Genomic DNA, 14,929 nt, shown 5'->3' with positions numbered 1-14,929 from the left:
CCCTGCCCGTCGCCGCGCCGCGCCGCCCCGGCCCGCGCCGCACCTCGCCATCACCGTCGCCGTCGCCGTCGCCGTCACCGACACCGTCGCCGTGAGCAACTAATTTAATTTGATGTTAGTAGTAGTTAACTGAGTTAGATTTTTTTGTAGATTTTTTTGTAGTTCATAGATTTTTTTTGTTAGATGTGTAGTTCATAGATTTTTCTGTTAGATTTTTTCATATTGTGTAATTAATTTGTTCATATTGTGTTAGATTTTTTAATGATTTTTTCTGTTGTAATTTAGATGTCAAATTTTAATGATTTTTTTCTGTTGTAATTTAGTTGTCAATTTTTTTTCATTTTGTGTAGGTAATTTAGATGTCAAATTTTTATGATTTTTTTTCTGTTCATAGAATTTTTATGATTTTTTTCTGTTGTAATTTTGTTCATAGAATTTTAATGATTTTTTTGTTCATAGTATTTTCTTTGTCAATTTATTGTGTATGTATAGGAAAATTGTGAATGATATAAGTCATTTATGAATATGTTCATATTTAGAATAGAGGAAAAAAGAAAAAAAAGAAAAAGAGAGAGTGTTTAATATAATTAGTTAGAAAAATAATAGAACTATAGTTAAACTAGCTTTTTAGTAAGTACTACTTTATTTTATTTATAGTAAGTGCTTCATATATAGTTGAACTAGCTAGTTGATTTAATAAACTACTTTATTTAACTATATATAAAAGTAGTTCCCGCATTGACGTCGGCGATGCCTATCCCGCACCCTCGTCGTCGTCGACTCGGCGGTGGAGGCCTGTTTGATCAGGGTGTTGGGGAACGTAGCAGAAATTCAAAAAATTTCCTACGTAACACCAAGATCTATCTATGGAGAGACCAGCAACGAGTAGAAAGGGGAGTGCATCTACATACCCTTGTAGATCGCTAAGCGGAAGCGTTCAAGTGAACGGGGTTGATGGAGTCGTACACGTCGTGATTCAGATCACCGATGATCCTAGTGCCGAACGGACGGCACCTCCGCGTTCAACACACGTACAGCCCGGTGACGTCTCCCACGCCTTGATCCAGCAAGGAGAGAGGGAGAGGTTGAGGAAGACTCCATCCAACAGCAGCACAACGGCGTGGTGGTGGTGGAGGAGCGTGGCAATCCCGCAGGGCTTCGCCAAGCACCATGGGAGAAGAGGAGGAGGGAGAGGGGCAGGGCTGCACCAACGAGAGATCAAATCGCGTGTTATGGGCAGCCCCATGCCTCAATATATATAGGGGGAGGGGAGGGCTGCGCCCCCTTTATGGTTTCCCACCCCCAAGGGGTGCGGCCAGACCTAGATGGGAAAGGGGCGGCGGCCAAGGGAGGATTCCCTCCCCCCCAAGGCACCTAGGAGGTGCCTTCCCCTCCTAGGACTCTTCCTTAGGGTTCCCCTTTGACCCTAGGCGCATGGGCCATGAGGGAAGTGGCGCCCCAGCCCACTTTGGGCTGGATCCCTTCCCACTTCAGCCCATGTGGCCCCCCGGGGCAGGTGGCCCCACCCGGTGGGCCCCCGGGACCCTTCCGGTGGTCCCGGTACAATACCGATGACCCCGAAAACTTGTCCCGATGGCCGAAACAGGACTTCCTATATATAAATCTTTACCTCCGGACCATTCCGGGACTCCTCGTGACGTCCGGGATCTCATCCGGGACTCCGAACAACATTCGGTAACCACATACAAGCTTCCTTTATAACCCTAGCGTCATCGAACCTTAAGTGTGTAGACCCTACGGGTTCGGGAGACATGCAGACATGACCGAGACGTTCTCCGGTCAATAACCAACAGCGGGATCTGGATACCCATGTTGGCTCCCACATGTTCCACGATGATCTCATCGGATGAACCACGATGTCAAGGACTTAATCAATCCCGTATACAATTCCCTTTGTCTATCGGTATGTTACTTGCCCGAGATTCGATCGTCGGTATCCAATACCTTGTTCAATCTCGTTACCGGCAAGTCACTTTACTCGTTCCGTAACACATCATCCCGTGATCAACTCCTTGGTCACATTGCGCATATGATGATGTCCTACCGAGTGGGCCCAGAGATACCTCTCCGTTTACACGGAGTGACAAATCCCAGTCTCGATCCGCATAAAACAATAGATACTTTCGGAGATACCCGTAGTGCACCTTTATAGTCACCCAGTTACGTTGTGACGTTTGATACACCCAAAGCACTCCTACGGTATCCAGGAGTTACACGATCTCATGGTCAAAGGAAGAGATACTTGACATTGGCAAAGCTCTAGCAAATGAACTACACGATCTTTTGTTCTAGTCTTAGGATTGGGTCTTGTCCATCACATCATTCTCCTAATGATGTGATCCCGTTATCAACGACATCCAATGTCCATAGCCAGGAAACCATGACTATCTGTTGATCACAACGAGCTAGTCAACTAGAGGCTCACTAGGGACATATTGTGGTCTATGTATTCACACGTGTATTATGATTTCCGGATAATACAGTTATAGCATGAATAAAAGACAATTATCATGAACAAGGAAATATAATAATAATACTATTATTATTGCCTCTAGGGCATATTTCCAACAGTCTCCCACTTGCACTAGAGTCAATAATCTAGATCACATCGCCATGTGATTAACACTCACAGGTCACATCGCCATGTGACTAATACCCAAGAGTTTACTAGAATCAGTAGTCTAGTTCACATCACTATGTGATTAACACTCAATGAGTTTTATGTTTGATCATGTTGCTTGTGAGAGAGGTTTTAGTCAACAGGTCTGAACCTTTCAGATCCGTGTGTTCTTTACAAATCTCTATGTCATCTCCTAGATGCAGCTACCACGCTCTATTTGGAGCTATTCCAAATAACTGTTCTACTTGGAGTTATTCTAAATTATTGCTCCATTATATGTATCCGGTCTCTCTACTCAGAGCTATCCGGATAGGTGTCAAGCTTGCATCGTCGTAACCTTTTACGACGAACTCTTTTACCACCTCCATAATCGAGAAAATTCCTTAGTCCACTAGTTACTAAGGATAACTTTGACCGCTGTCCTGTGAGCCATTCTTGGATCACTCTTGTACCCCTTGACTGACTCATGGCAAGGCACACTTCAGGTGCGGTACACAGCATAGCATACTGAGGAGCCTACGTCTTAAGCATAGGGGACGACCTTCGTCCTTTCTCTCTATTCTGCCGTGGTCGAGCTTTAAGTCTTAACTTCGTACCTTACAACTCAGGCAAGAACTCCTTTGACTGGTCCATCTTGAACACCTTCAAGATCATGTCAAGGTATGTGCTCATTTGAAAGTACTATTAAGAGTTTTGATCTATCCTTATAGATCTTGATGCTCAATGTTCAAGTAGCTTAATCCAGGTTTTCCAATGAAAAACACTTTCAAAATAACCCTATATGCTTTCCAGAAATTCTACGTCATTTCTGATCAACAATATGTCAACATATACTCATCAGAAATTCTATAGTGCTCCCACTCACTTCTTTGGAAATACAAGTTTCTCATAAACTTTGTACAAACCCAAAATCTTTGATCATCACCAAAGCATACATTCCAACTCCGAGATGCTCACTCCAGTCCTTAGAAGGATCGCTGGAGCTAGCATACCTTTTAGCATCCTTAGGATCGACAAAAAAAACTTTCTGATTGTATTACATACAACCTTTCCTCACGAAAACTGGTAAGGAAACTCGTTTTGACATCCATCTGCCAGATTTCATAAATGCAGCTTATGCTAACATGAATCCGACGGACTTAAGCATCGCTACAGATGAGAAAATCTCATCGTAGTCAACTCCTTGAACTTGTGAAAAACTTTTTGCCACAAGTCGAGCTTCATGGATGGTGACATTACCATCCACGTCCGTCTTCTTCTTAAAGATCCATTTATCTTAATGGCTTGCCGATCATCGGGCAAGTCCACCAAAGTCCATGGATCCGTTCTCGGATTTTATGGCCTCGAGCCATTTATCGGAATCCGGGCCCACCATCGCTTCTCCATAGCTCGTAGGTTCATTGTTGTCCATCAACATGACTTCCAAGACAGGATTACGTACCACTCTGAAGTAGTACGTATCCTTGTCATCCCACGAGGTTTGGTAGTGACTTGATCCGAAGTTTCATGATCAATATCATAAGCTTCCACTTCAATTGGTGTAGGTGCCACAGGAACAACTTCCTGTGCCCTGCCACACACTAGTTGAAGACGGTTCAATAACCTCATCAAGTCTCCACCATCCTCCCACTCAACTCTTTCGAGAGAAACCTTTCCTCGAGAAAGGACCCGATTCAAGAAACAATCCATATTGCTTTCGGATCTGAATTAGGAGGTATACCCAACTGTTTTGGGTTTCCTATGAAGATGCATTTTATCCGCTTTGGATTCGAGCTTAATCCTGAAACTTTTTCACATAAGCATCGCAGCCCCAAACCTTTAAGAAACGACAACTTAGGTTTCTCTAAACCATAATTCATACGGTGTCATCTCATCGGAATTACGTGGTGCCCTATTTAAAGTGAATGTGGTTGTCTCTAATGCCTAACCCATGAACGATAGTGGTAATTCGATAAGAGACATCATGGTACGCACCATATCCAATAGGGTGCAACTATGATGTTCGGACACACCATCACACTATGGTGTTCCAGGCGGTATTAATTGCGAAACAATTTCTACAATGTCTTAATTGTGTGCCAAAACTCGTAACTCAGATATTCATCTCTATGATCATATCATAGACATTTTATCCTCTTGTCACGAAGATCTTAAACTTCACTCTGAAATTACTTGATCCATTCAATAATTCAGACTTGTGTTTCATCAAGAAGATATTCTTAACATCTACTCGAATCATCTGTGAAGTAAGAACATAACGATATTCACTACATGCCTCAGCACTCATTGGACTGCACACATCAAAATGTGTTACTTCCAACAAGTTGCTATCTTGTTCCATCTTACTGAAAACGAGGCTTTTCAGTCATCTTGCCCATGTGGTATGATTTGCATATCTCAAGTGATTCAAAATCAAGTGAGTCCAAACGATCCATCTGCATGGAGTTTCTTCATGCGTATACACCAATAGACATGGTTTGCATGTCTCAAACTTTTCAAAAACGAGTGAGTCCAAAGATCCATCAACATGGAGCTTCTTCATGCGTTTTATACCATTATGACTTACATGGCAGTGCCACAGGTAAGTGGTACTATCATTACTATCTTATATCTTTTGGCATGAAAATGTGTATCCCTACGATCAAGATTCAATAAACCATTCCTTTAGGTGCAAGAGCACTTATTCAGGTTTAATACTAATCTTGATGGTAGAGGGAGCGTGCGATGTTAGATCACATCAAACTTGGAAACACTTCCAACACGTATCGTCAGCTCACCTTTAGCTAGTCTCCGTTTTATTCCGTAGCTTTTATTTCGAGTTACTAACACTTAGCAACCGAACCGGTATCTAATACCCTGGTGCTACTAGGAGTACTAGTAAAGTACACATTAACATAATGTATATCCAATATACTTCTATCGACCTTGCCAGCCTTCTCATCTACCAAGTATCAAGGGTAATGCTGCTCCAGTGGTTGTTCCCTTTATTACAGAAGCACTTAGTCTCGGGTTTGGGTTCAACCTTGGGTTTCTTCACTGGAGCAGCAGCTGATTTGCCGTTTCATGAAGCATCCCTTCTTGCCCTTGCCCTTCTTGAAACTAGTGGTTTCACCAACCATCAACAATTGATGCTCCTTTTTGATTTCTACTTTCGCGGTGTCAAACATCGCGAATACTTCAAGGATCATCATCTCTATCCTTGATATGTTATAGTTCATCACGAAGCTCTAGCAGCTTGGTGGCAATGACTTTGGGGAAACATCACTATCTCATCTGGAAGATCAACTCCCACTCGATTCAAGTGATTGTTGCACTCAGACAATCTGAGCACAAGCTCAACGATTGAGCTTTTCTCCCTTAGTTTGCAGGCTAAGAAAATTGTCGGAGGTCTTGTACCTCTTGACGTGGGCACGAGCCTGAAATCCCAATTTCAGCCCTCGAAACATCTCATATGTTCCGCGACGTTTCGAAAACGTCTTTGGTGCCTCTACTTAAACCATTTAACTGAACTATCACGTAGTTATCAAAACGTGTATGTTCGATGTTCGAAACATCTACAAACGACGTTTGGGGTTCAGCACACTGAGCAGTGCATTAAGGACATAAGCGTTCTAGTGTCCGCATAATCGCTACTGTCAACTTTCAACTATATTTTCTCTAGGAACATATCTAAAACAGTAGAACTATAGCGTGAGCTACGACATAATTTGTAAAAGGTCTTTTGACTATGTTCAGGATAATTAAGTTCATCTTATGAACTCCCACTCAGATAGACATCCCTCTGGTCATCTAAGTGATCACATGATCCGAGTCAACTAGGCCGTGTCCGATCATCACGTGAGACGGACTAGTCATCATCGGTGAACATCTTCATGTTGATCGTATCTACCATACGACTCATGCTCGACCTTTCGGTCTCCGTGTTCCGAGGCCATGTCTGCACATGCTAGGCTCGTCAAGTTAACCCTAAGTGTTTTCGCTGTGTAAAACTGTCTTACACCCGTTGTATGTGAACGTAAGAATCCATCACACCCGATCATCACGTGGTGCTTAGAAGCGACGAACTGTAGCAACGGTGCACAGTTAGGGGAGAACAATTCTTGAAATTTTGTAAGGGATCATCTTATTTACTACCGTCGTCCTAAGCAAACAAGATGCATAAACATGATAAACATCACATGCAATCAAATAGAGTAGTGACATGATATGGCCAATATCATATAGCTCCTTTGATCTTCATCTTCGGGGCTCCATGATCATCTTGTCACCGGCATGACACCATGATCTCCATCATCATGATCTCCATCATCGTGTCTTCATGAAGTTGTCACGCCAACGACTACTTCTACTTCTATGGCTAACGCGTTTAGCAATAAAGTAAAGTAAGTTACATGGCGTTCTTCAATGACACGCAGGTCATACAAAAAATAAAGACAACTCCTATGGCTCCTGCCGGTTGTCATACTCATCGACATGCAAGTCGTGAATTCCTATTACAAGAACATGATCAATCTCATACATCACATATATCATTCATCACATCCTTTGGCCATATCACATCACATAGCATACCCTGCAAAAACAAGTTAGACGTCCTCTAATTGTTGTTGCATGTTTTACGTGGCTGCTATGGGTTTCTAGCAAGAACGTTTCTTACCTACGCAAGACCACAACGTGATATGCCAATTGCTATTTACCCTTCATAAGGACCCTTTTCATCGAATCCGTTCCGACTAAAGTGGGAGAGACTGGCACCCGCTAGCCACCTTATGCACCAAGTGCATGTCAATCGGTGGAACCTGTCTCACGTAAGAATACGTGTAAGGTCGGTCCGGGCCGCTTCATCCCACAATACCGTCGAAACAAGATTGGACTAGTAACGGTAAGCATATTGAACAACATCAACGCCCACAACTACTTTGTGTTCTACTCGTGCAAAGAATCTACGCAATAGACCTAGCTCTGATACCACTGTTGGGGAACGTAGCAGAAATTCAAAAAATTTCCTACGTAACACCAAGATCTATCTATGGAGAGACCAGCAACGAGTAGAAAGGGGATTGCATCTACATACCCTTGTAGATCGCTAAGCGGAAGCATTCAAGTGAACGGGGTTGATGGAGTCGTACTCGTCGTGATTCAGATCACCGATGATCCTAGTGCCGAACGGACGGCACCTCCGCGTTCAACACACGTACAGCCCGGTGACGTCTCCCACGCCTTGATCCAGCAAGGAGAGAGGGAGAGGTTGAGGAAGACTCCATCCAACAGCAGCACAACGGCGTGGTGGTGGTGGAGGAGCGTGGCAATCCCGCAGGGCTTCGCCAAGCACCATGGGAGAAGAGGAGGAGGGAGAGGGGCAGGGCTGCACCAACGAGAGATCAAATCGCGTGTTATGGGCAGCCCCATGCCTCAATATATATAGGGGGAGGGGAGGGCTGCGCCCCCTTTAGGGTTTCCCACCCCCAAGGGGTGCGGCCAGCCCTAGATGGGAAAGGGGCGGCGGCCAAGGAAGGATTCCCTCCCCCCCAAGGCACCTAGGAGGTGCCTTCCCCTCCTAGGACTCTTCCTTAGGGTTCCCCTTTGACCCTAGGCGCATGGGCCATGAGGGAAGTGGCGCCCCAGCCCACTTTGGGCTGGATCCCTTCCCACTTCAGCCCATGTGGCCCCCCGGGGCAGGTGGCCCCACCCGGTGGGCCCCCGGGACCCTTCCGGTGGTCCCGGTACAATACCGATGACCCCGAAAACTTGTCCCGATGGCCGAAACAGGACTTCCTATATATAAATCTTTACCTCCGGACCATTCCGGAACTCCTCGTGACGTTCGGGATCTCATCCGGGACTCCGAACAACATTCGGTAACCACATACAAGCTTCCTTTATAACCCTAGCGTCATCGAACCTTAAGTGTGTAGACCCTACGGGTTCGGGAGACATGCAGACATGACCGAGACGTTCTCCGGTCAATAACCAACAGCGGGATCTGGATACCCATGTTGGCTCCCACATGTTCCACGATGATCTCATCGGATGAACCACGATGTCAAGGACTTAATCAATCCTGTATACAATTCCCTTTGTCTATCGGTATGTTACTTGCCCGAGATTCGATCGTCGGTATCCAATACCTTGTTCAATCTCGTTACCGGCAAGTCACTTTACTCGTTCCGTAACACATCATCCCGTGATCAACTCCTTGGTCACATTGCGCATATGATGATGTCCTACCGAGTGGGCCCAGAGATACCTCTCCGTTTAGACGGAGTGACAAATCCCAGTCTCGATCCGCATAAAACAATAGATACTTTCGGAGATACCCGTAGTGCACCTTTATAGTCACCCAGTTACGTTGTGATGTTTGATACACCCAAAGCACTCCTACGGTATCCAGGAGTTACACGATCTCATGGTCAAAGGAAGAGATACTTGACATTGGCAAAGCTCTAGCAAATGAACTACACGATCTTTTGTGCTAGTCTTAGGATTGGGTCTTGTCCATCACATCATTCTCCTAATGATGTGATCCCGTTATCAACGACATCCAATGTCCATAGCCAGGAAACCATGACTATCTGTTGATCACAACGAGCTAGTCAACTAGAGGCTCACTAGGGACATATTGTGGTCTATGTATTCACACGTGTATTATGATTTCCGGATAATACAGTTATAGCATGAATAAAAGACAATTATCATGAACAAGGAAATATAATAATAATACTTTTATTATTGCCTCTAGGGCATATTTCCAACACAGGGCCATGTTCGGGACTGGGCTCCGCCGGGCTGGTATTGGGAGGTGCTACCTTCCGGGGGACGTAGGTTGGTTTGGAGGCACCCGATTCTTGTTTGGTGGCGGTCGCGTGGGCCAGTGACGGTGCCGAGGCTTCCGGATACCACAGAGGTGGTACGTCACCGTGTCAGTGAGGAGGAAGAGCATGTCCATCGCTACATGGTTGTATTGGAGGGCAGGTTCGATAATACCTGACAGGTTCTTCGGGGATCTCACTGGAGCTATGATCCTGTGATGGTTCCTTATCTTTGGGTGTCCACCGCCCGCGACGATACCCGTCGAGTGCTATGGTTCTAGCTGTATTAGTGTAATGCTATATGTATGATATTATTCGAGGAGTATTAGTGATAATATTTGACGATGTACGGACACAAGAGATGATGTACTTTTGCTTATAATTGAGTGCATGCTAATTTGAATACTACTTTATTTTATGATTTGGTTTTGCTTATTGGATGCTCATATTGGAAAAGTACTCCTACTTTGAATGCTAAAATTGGAGAGCATTATGCAGAAATCTAGGAGCCCCTCCATCATCCACTCCGTCGTGGGGTAGCTTCTCTTTCATTCCCGTGTGCTAGACAATTTGGTGTAATAATGCACTCGGGAATGAAAGGAGGAGCTACGTACAATCACTGATAGTCAACCCGTGATTAATAATAATGATCTAATTTAGGTGTTTTAGTACATATATTTAATTGTACAAGTTTAATATTTGAATTATGAACATAGACCGGAAATGTGGTAATCGGACGACGAAAACCGCCCGGGGGAGTGTCACTGGTGCCACGACGACCGAGGTATGTGCGACAGGTTCATTGAGCTGGACGAAGATCGGCGCTTCAGCATTAAGCTCGAAGAGACCTTCGATGTTCATACGGTACGCAACAATGATAATAGTTTTTTTCGTAATTAAGCACGACTTCAACTATTTTAACGTGTATTTTCACCTTTTCCAATTCGACTAGCTTATCTCATGCTATGCAAGACGCTATGTCTTGGAGATGATGGGTTTTGAAGACCATGAAAGTATGGAAACCAAAAAAATTCTCCTAAGGACCCATCATGGTGTGGATTTTCAAGTAAAGCTGTACAATGCTGAGAGTGTAACCTATTTTGGTTGCAAAAATTGGGAAGCACTTTGCAAGATGTATGGTTTTGATGAGGGTATGCTTGTCACTATGAATCTTGGTGATCCTACAATCAAGCAAGACAAACCTTCGATTTGGGTCCTTGTGGATACACTTCCAATTCTTCCCCCATGTGAGCTTAACATAGTTATTAAGTAATTTATATTGTTTATTTCAAAATAGTTGACAGCTTATTTCCATTCATAGCTTATTTTCATTCTTCAAAGAATGTGCGGAAGATGGTAGACAAAACCCACTACACCGATGGCTCCAAATTAACTTGTAGGGAGAAAAATCATCTGATCGCATTTTGTAATGATATTGAGAATTACAATGTCTACAATCGAACTCCTCAACATTATGGTCAATACGTGCCACTAGTGCATGTGTTGAACTATGGTAACTACCATGGAGATACCCTGGTAAGATTTTTTACTATTACAACATCCGTGCATCTTTTTGCACACTTCTAAAACTAGTACATCATTGCTAACCACGAAGTTATTACTATGTTTTTCAACAGATAATCCCGAATGATTGTGTGCCTCATCTGATGTATACGCACGGTAGCCTTCATGTTTTGAACATACAACCAGGTCTTCCTACGAATCTCAACTGTCCATACCGGGTTTCTAAAAGAAGTGGAGACATGACAATCAAAGAATGGAAAAAATGTATGGACAGTCGTAAGGAGCTTCTTGGAAGCAAAAGGCAGCGAAGCGCAAGAATTGGAGACAGGATGATCTCCATTCTTCATAATGGAGAGTCAGGGTCTATATTGTTTTATGCTATTTTACCTTAAGGGTGTTTAGGTCCTACCTGGTACTGATGATCATGTGCTAAGAACAATTATGTAGGGTTGGGTTCGATGACTATGAGGATGATGATCGTATGACTTATTATTAATAACAAGTAGAAGTTGTATGATGATGCATGATTAGTAGGACTTGTTATCATATATGATGATGTATGATGCGAGCATGCATGAGTTATTATATATATCAGCGGGTGAAATGAACATAGCAGCAGCGTTGGTAAACCAAGGACGAAGATATAAGAGAGGACACTTCTCTCTATTAGCTAGCTAATAACAACCTAAAAATAACCTCCAAAACCCCTAAAGCAGCCACTTTTTTTAGAAAAAAGAAAAACATCGCCTTTTGGTCCCGGTTGGTGCCACCAACCGGGACCAAAGGCCCCCCTGCCTGGGCTCGGCGCACCGGCAACGTGGAGGCCCATCTGTTCCGGTTCATGTTAGAACCGGGACTAAAGGGGAGAGGTATTAGTAACGACCCATTAGTCCCGGTTCATGAACCGGGACTAAAGGCCCTTACGAACCGGGACAAATGCCCCCTGTTCTACTAGTGTATGCTCATAGTCATGCATAACAACAAAGGCATCCAACCGAGCCAAGAATTGGTTGTTCAGAATTGGGGATCAATTACCGTAGCAGAGTTCATGCAGATGATGGTCACGCTGTGGGGAATCTCGATGTCGACATGAAAAGCAATACACGGGGATATTATTTTTTAGAGTCTGCTATCACTCATCGTTTCAGTCTCTCGTACATATCTCGAGAAGTAGGTGTTGTCAACTGAAAGCAACTCGTTAATTATTCCAAAATGCGGACGTTGCACACAAAGGGTAACACGTCGTCGTCCCTTTTGAAATCACATAATGATTTGGTCTTGTTGCATATTAACGTAAGTCGACTTAGTGGAGGTTGGTTCATCTAGTATTATGCAAACTAAATTTAACACTTTATGAGCATTTTTAAATGACACAAACATTTTTCAAAATGGTATAACAGTTTCTAAAATTAAAACAAATATTTCCATTCCATAAATATATTTTAATGTGATAAACATTTTACAAAATAATGCATATAATTAATGTTTTTTAAAATACATAAAAATAAATTGTTTTTAATAAACATTTGTTAATAGATGTTGAATTAAAACCTACCATCTCCCCAGTCAAATAAAAAGCAGTTATTGTTTTTATCGTTTATTATTTTGGGAAATCAAAAATGTTTGTGTATTTAAGAAAAGTTCCCCAATTTGAAAAAATATTGATGAATTTGATAAGTCATTTGTGAGATTAAAAAATGCTTATGAATTTTATTGATATTCATGAATTTTAAAGAATCATGGATTTTAAAAATGTTCATCAATTTAAATAATGTCATGAATTTTACAAAAATGTTAGAAAATTTGAAACTGCTGGCATATTTTTAGAGTATTCAGATTGTTAATAAATATTGATCGAATTGCAGATATTCATAAATATTAAAATGTTTTGAATGGCATAGAGAGAAAACTATTGTAGACTCCTACAACCAGACGAAAGCTTCCGGTCTTAGCACGTCCTCCGCAATCTTTAGATGGGCAAGTTTGACTCAAAATATAATGGGATCTAAGAAATCCAGACGAGGAAAGTACACATGATACTTTTCGTGTGTCCTAATTAATGACCAATAATATATGTACTAGACCAGGATCGCGCCTTGCCGCGCGTTGCCGGGTCCTACCGTTTATGGCTAAGTGTGTGTCAGATATACTACAATCGTGGGGCAATCTTCGCATGTTTAGCCAATATAATAACTTGGTTTATATGCTCCTTAAAAAAGTAGAAAAATTTAGTCTTTTCAAAAGCAACATGCCAGAAGTTTATGCTTTATTTTCACAAGTTAATTTTAGCAAGTAATGAAAATTGCTAAAACAGTAGAAGAGTAAAAGCTTTATGAAGACCGGAAGAAACACATATTTTTTTGCATCCTTTCGACTTTAACAAATCAAAGTGACTAGCAGGTTTCAAAATCTTTATTGTTACAGCCTGGAACATAGAGGTACATAGGCATGATACAGGAATTGGCATATACATCTGCAATGAGCAAGTAAATCAGAGAACAAATGTTATGATCACGGCATGATGTGAAGCGGTTAATTCCCCTCTTCATGCAGAAGCTAGGGCTCTGCTTTTAGGCCCAACTTGCTTCTGCTGCTCAACTCAATGAGGCCACACGTCTATGTGATAATCAAGTACTTATCCGAGTCATAGCTGCTGGAGATGTTCACTACAATCCGGGCCATTGGGAGATCAGATCTGATGTTGCAAATATCCCCAACATATATAAAGCAAGCTCTCTGAATATCTACCACATCAAGAGAGGCTTAAAATGGTTTGGCTCACAGGTGCGCAAAGGAAGCGTTGAGGAAACTGAATATTGTATCCCCTTCTTCCTTCTGTACTAATATTTCCCATAGGAGTATGCAATGCCCAATGTTTCTTCTTTTAAGCAACTTTTTTTGGAAGGTTTTAGGATCCTTGATGCAAAATGCGTGTGAATCCAATATATGACGCCGTTTTAGTTCAAAATAAAAATAAGAATCAACGTGACTATTCCTATGGCCAAAATCTTTTTTGCAGGCTTCAGTTAATTCATGTGGTTGATGGATAACTGTGGCCGTGCATTGAACATGAAAGGAAGAAGTAGAAAGTAAAATTGCACACACTATTATGACCTTTTAAGTGGAAATAGATATCGAAGGTGCCAATCACATGTGTTGTCCAGATTCTATGTATTTTATACCTTGGTCTTAAAGTGGTATCAAACATGAATGAAAAATAAATATCAAAATATTTGTATACTTGAGGGCAGAAAATACGAAAACTCCTACCAGCTTATTGTCTCCGTTCTAGCTCTTTTCTCTGAAACTTAAGTGTGCTCTACTGATGTAAGTGACTACTCTGGCTAATGACTTTGTATAAGCCTACTTTTTTTATTCCAAAATATCATGGTTAAGTTTACTCTTATTTTGCAGTCGTCAATGAAATAAACATGCAACCAAAGCATTCATATACAAGGCAATGACAATATTAGTTTTGGTGCTAACGGTATAGGTGATCAAGTGTTGTCCTGGAGCATAAACGACATGTTTATTCTGGAGCACTGGCGTCATGGCTCTGGCCTCTTACATTGTGAGCTCCAACGGGACAAAGGTGCTCTTGAGGTGAGCTAAGCGAGATGTAGGGGGCCTCACAGATTCGTTTCTCAGTTCCCTCATTCCAGTGGCCATGTGCATTGATCTTGGGGGCAGTCTTCCGGCGATATAATGATATGCTCAACTGGGCACTGAACCAACTATGGAACCAAGCTACAACAATAAGAATATTAGTAATGATGGATCACGCTGTGTAGAAAGGAATATAGAAATTGCAAAAATGAATGAATGAATTTAGCTAGCATGTTGTTGCCGTGGCCTTCCTCTTCCTCTCTCTCTCTCTAACACAACAAAGAAGAAGGAGGAAGGAAGAAGACAGTGGACACGGCAGTATTTTTTCCCGTGCTCTTCCACGAGCACG

Source organism: Triticum dicoccoides, chromosome 2B, assembly GCF_002162155.2.
Source record: "Triticum dicoccoides isolate Atlit2015 ecotype Zavitan chromosome 2B, WEW_v2.0, whole genome shotgun sequence".
Taxonomy (NCBI): domain Eukaryota; kingdom Viridiplantae; phylum Streptophyta; class Magnoliopsida; order Poales; family Poaceae; genus Triticum; species Triticum dicoccoides.
The sequence above is the reverse complement of the archived record's forward strand: the minus strand, read 5'-3'. Positions refer to the sequence as shown.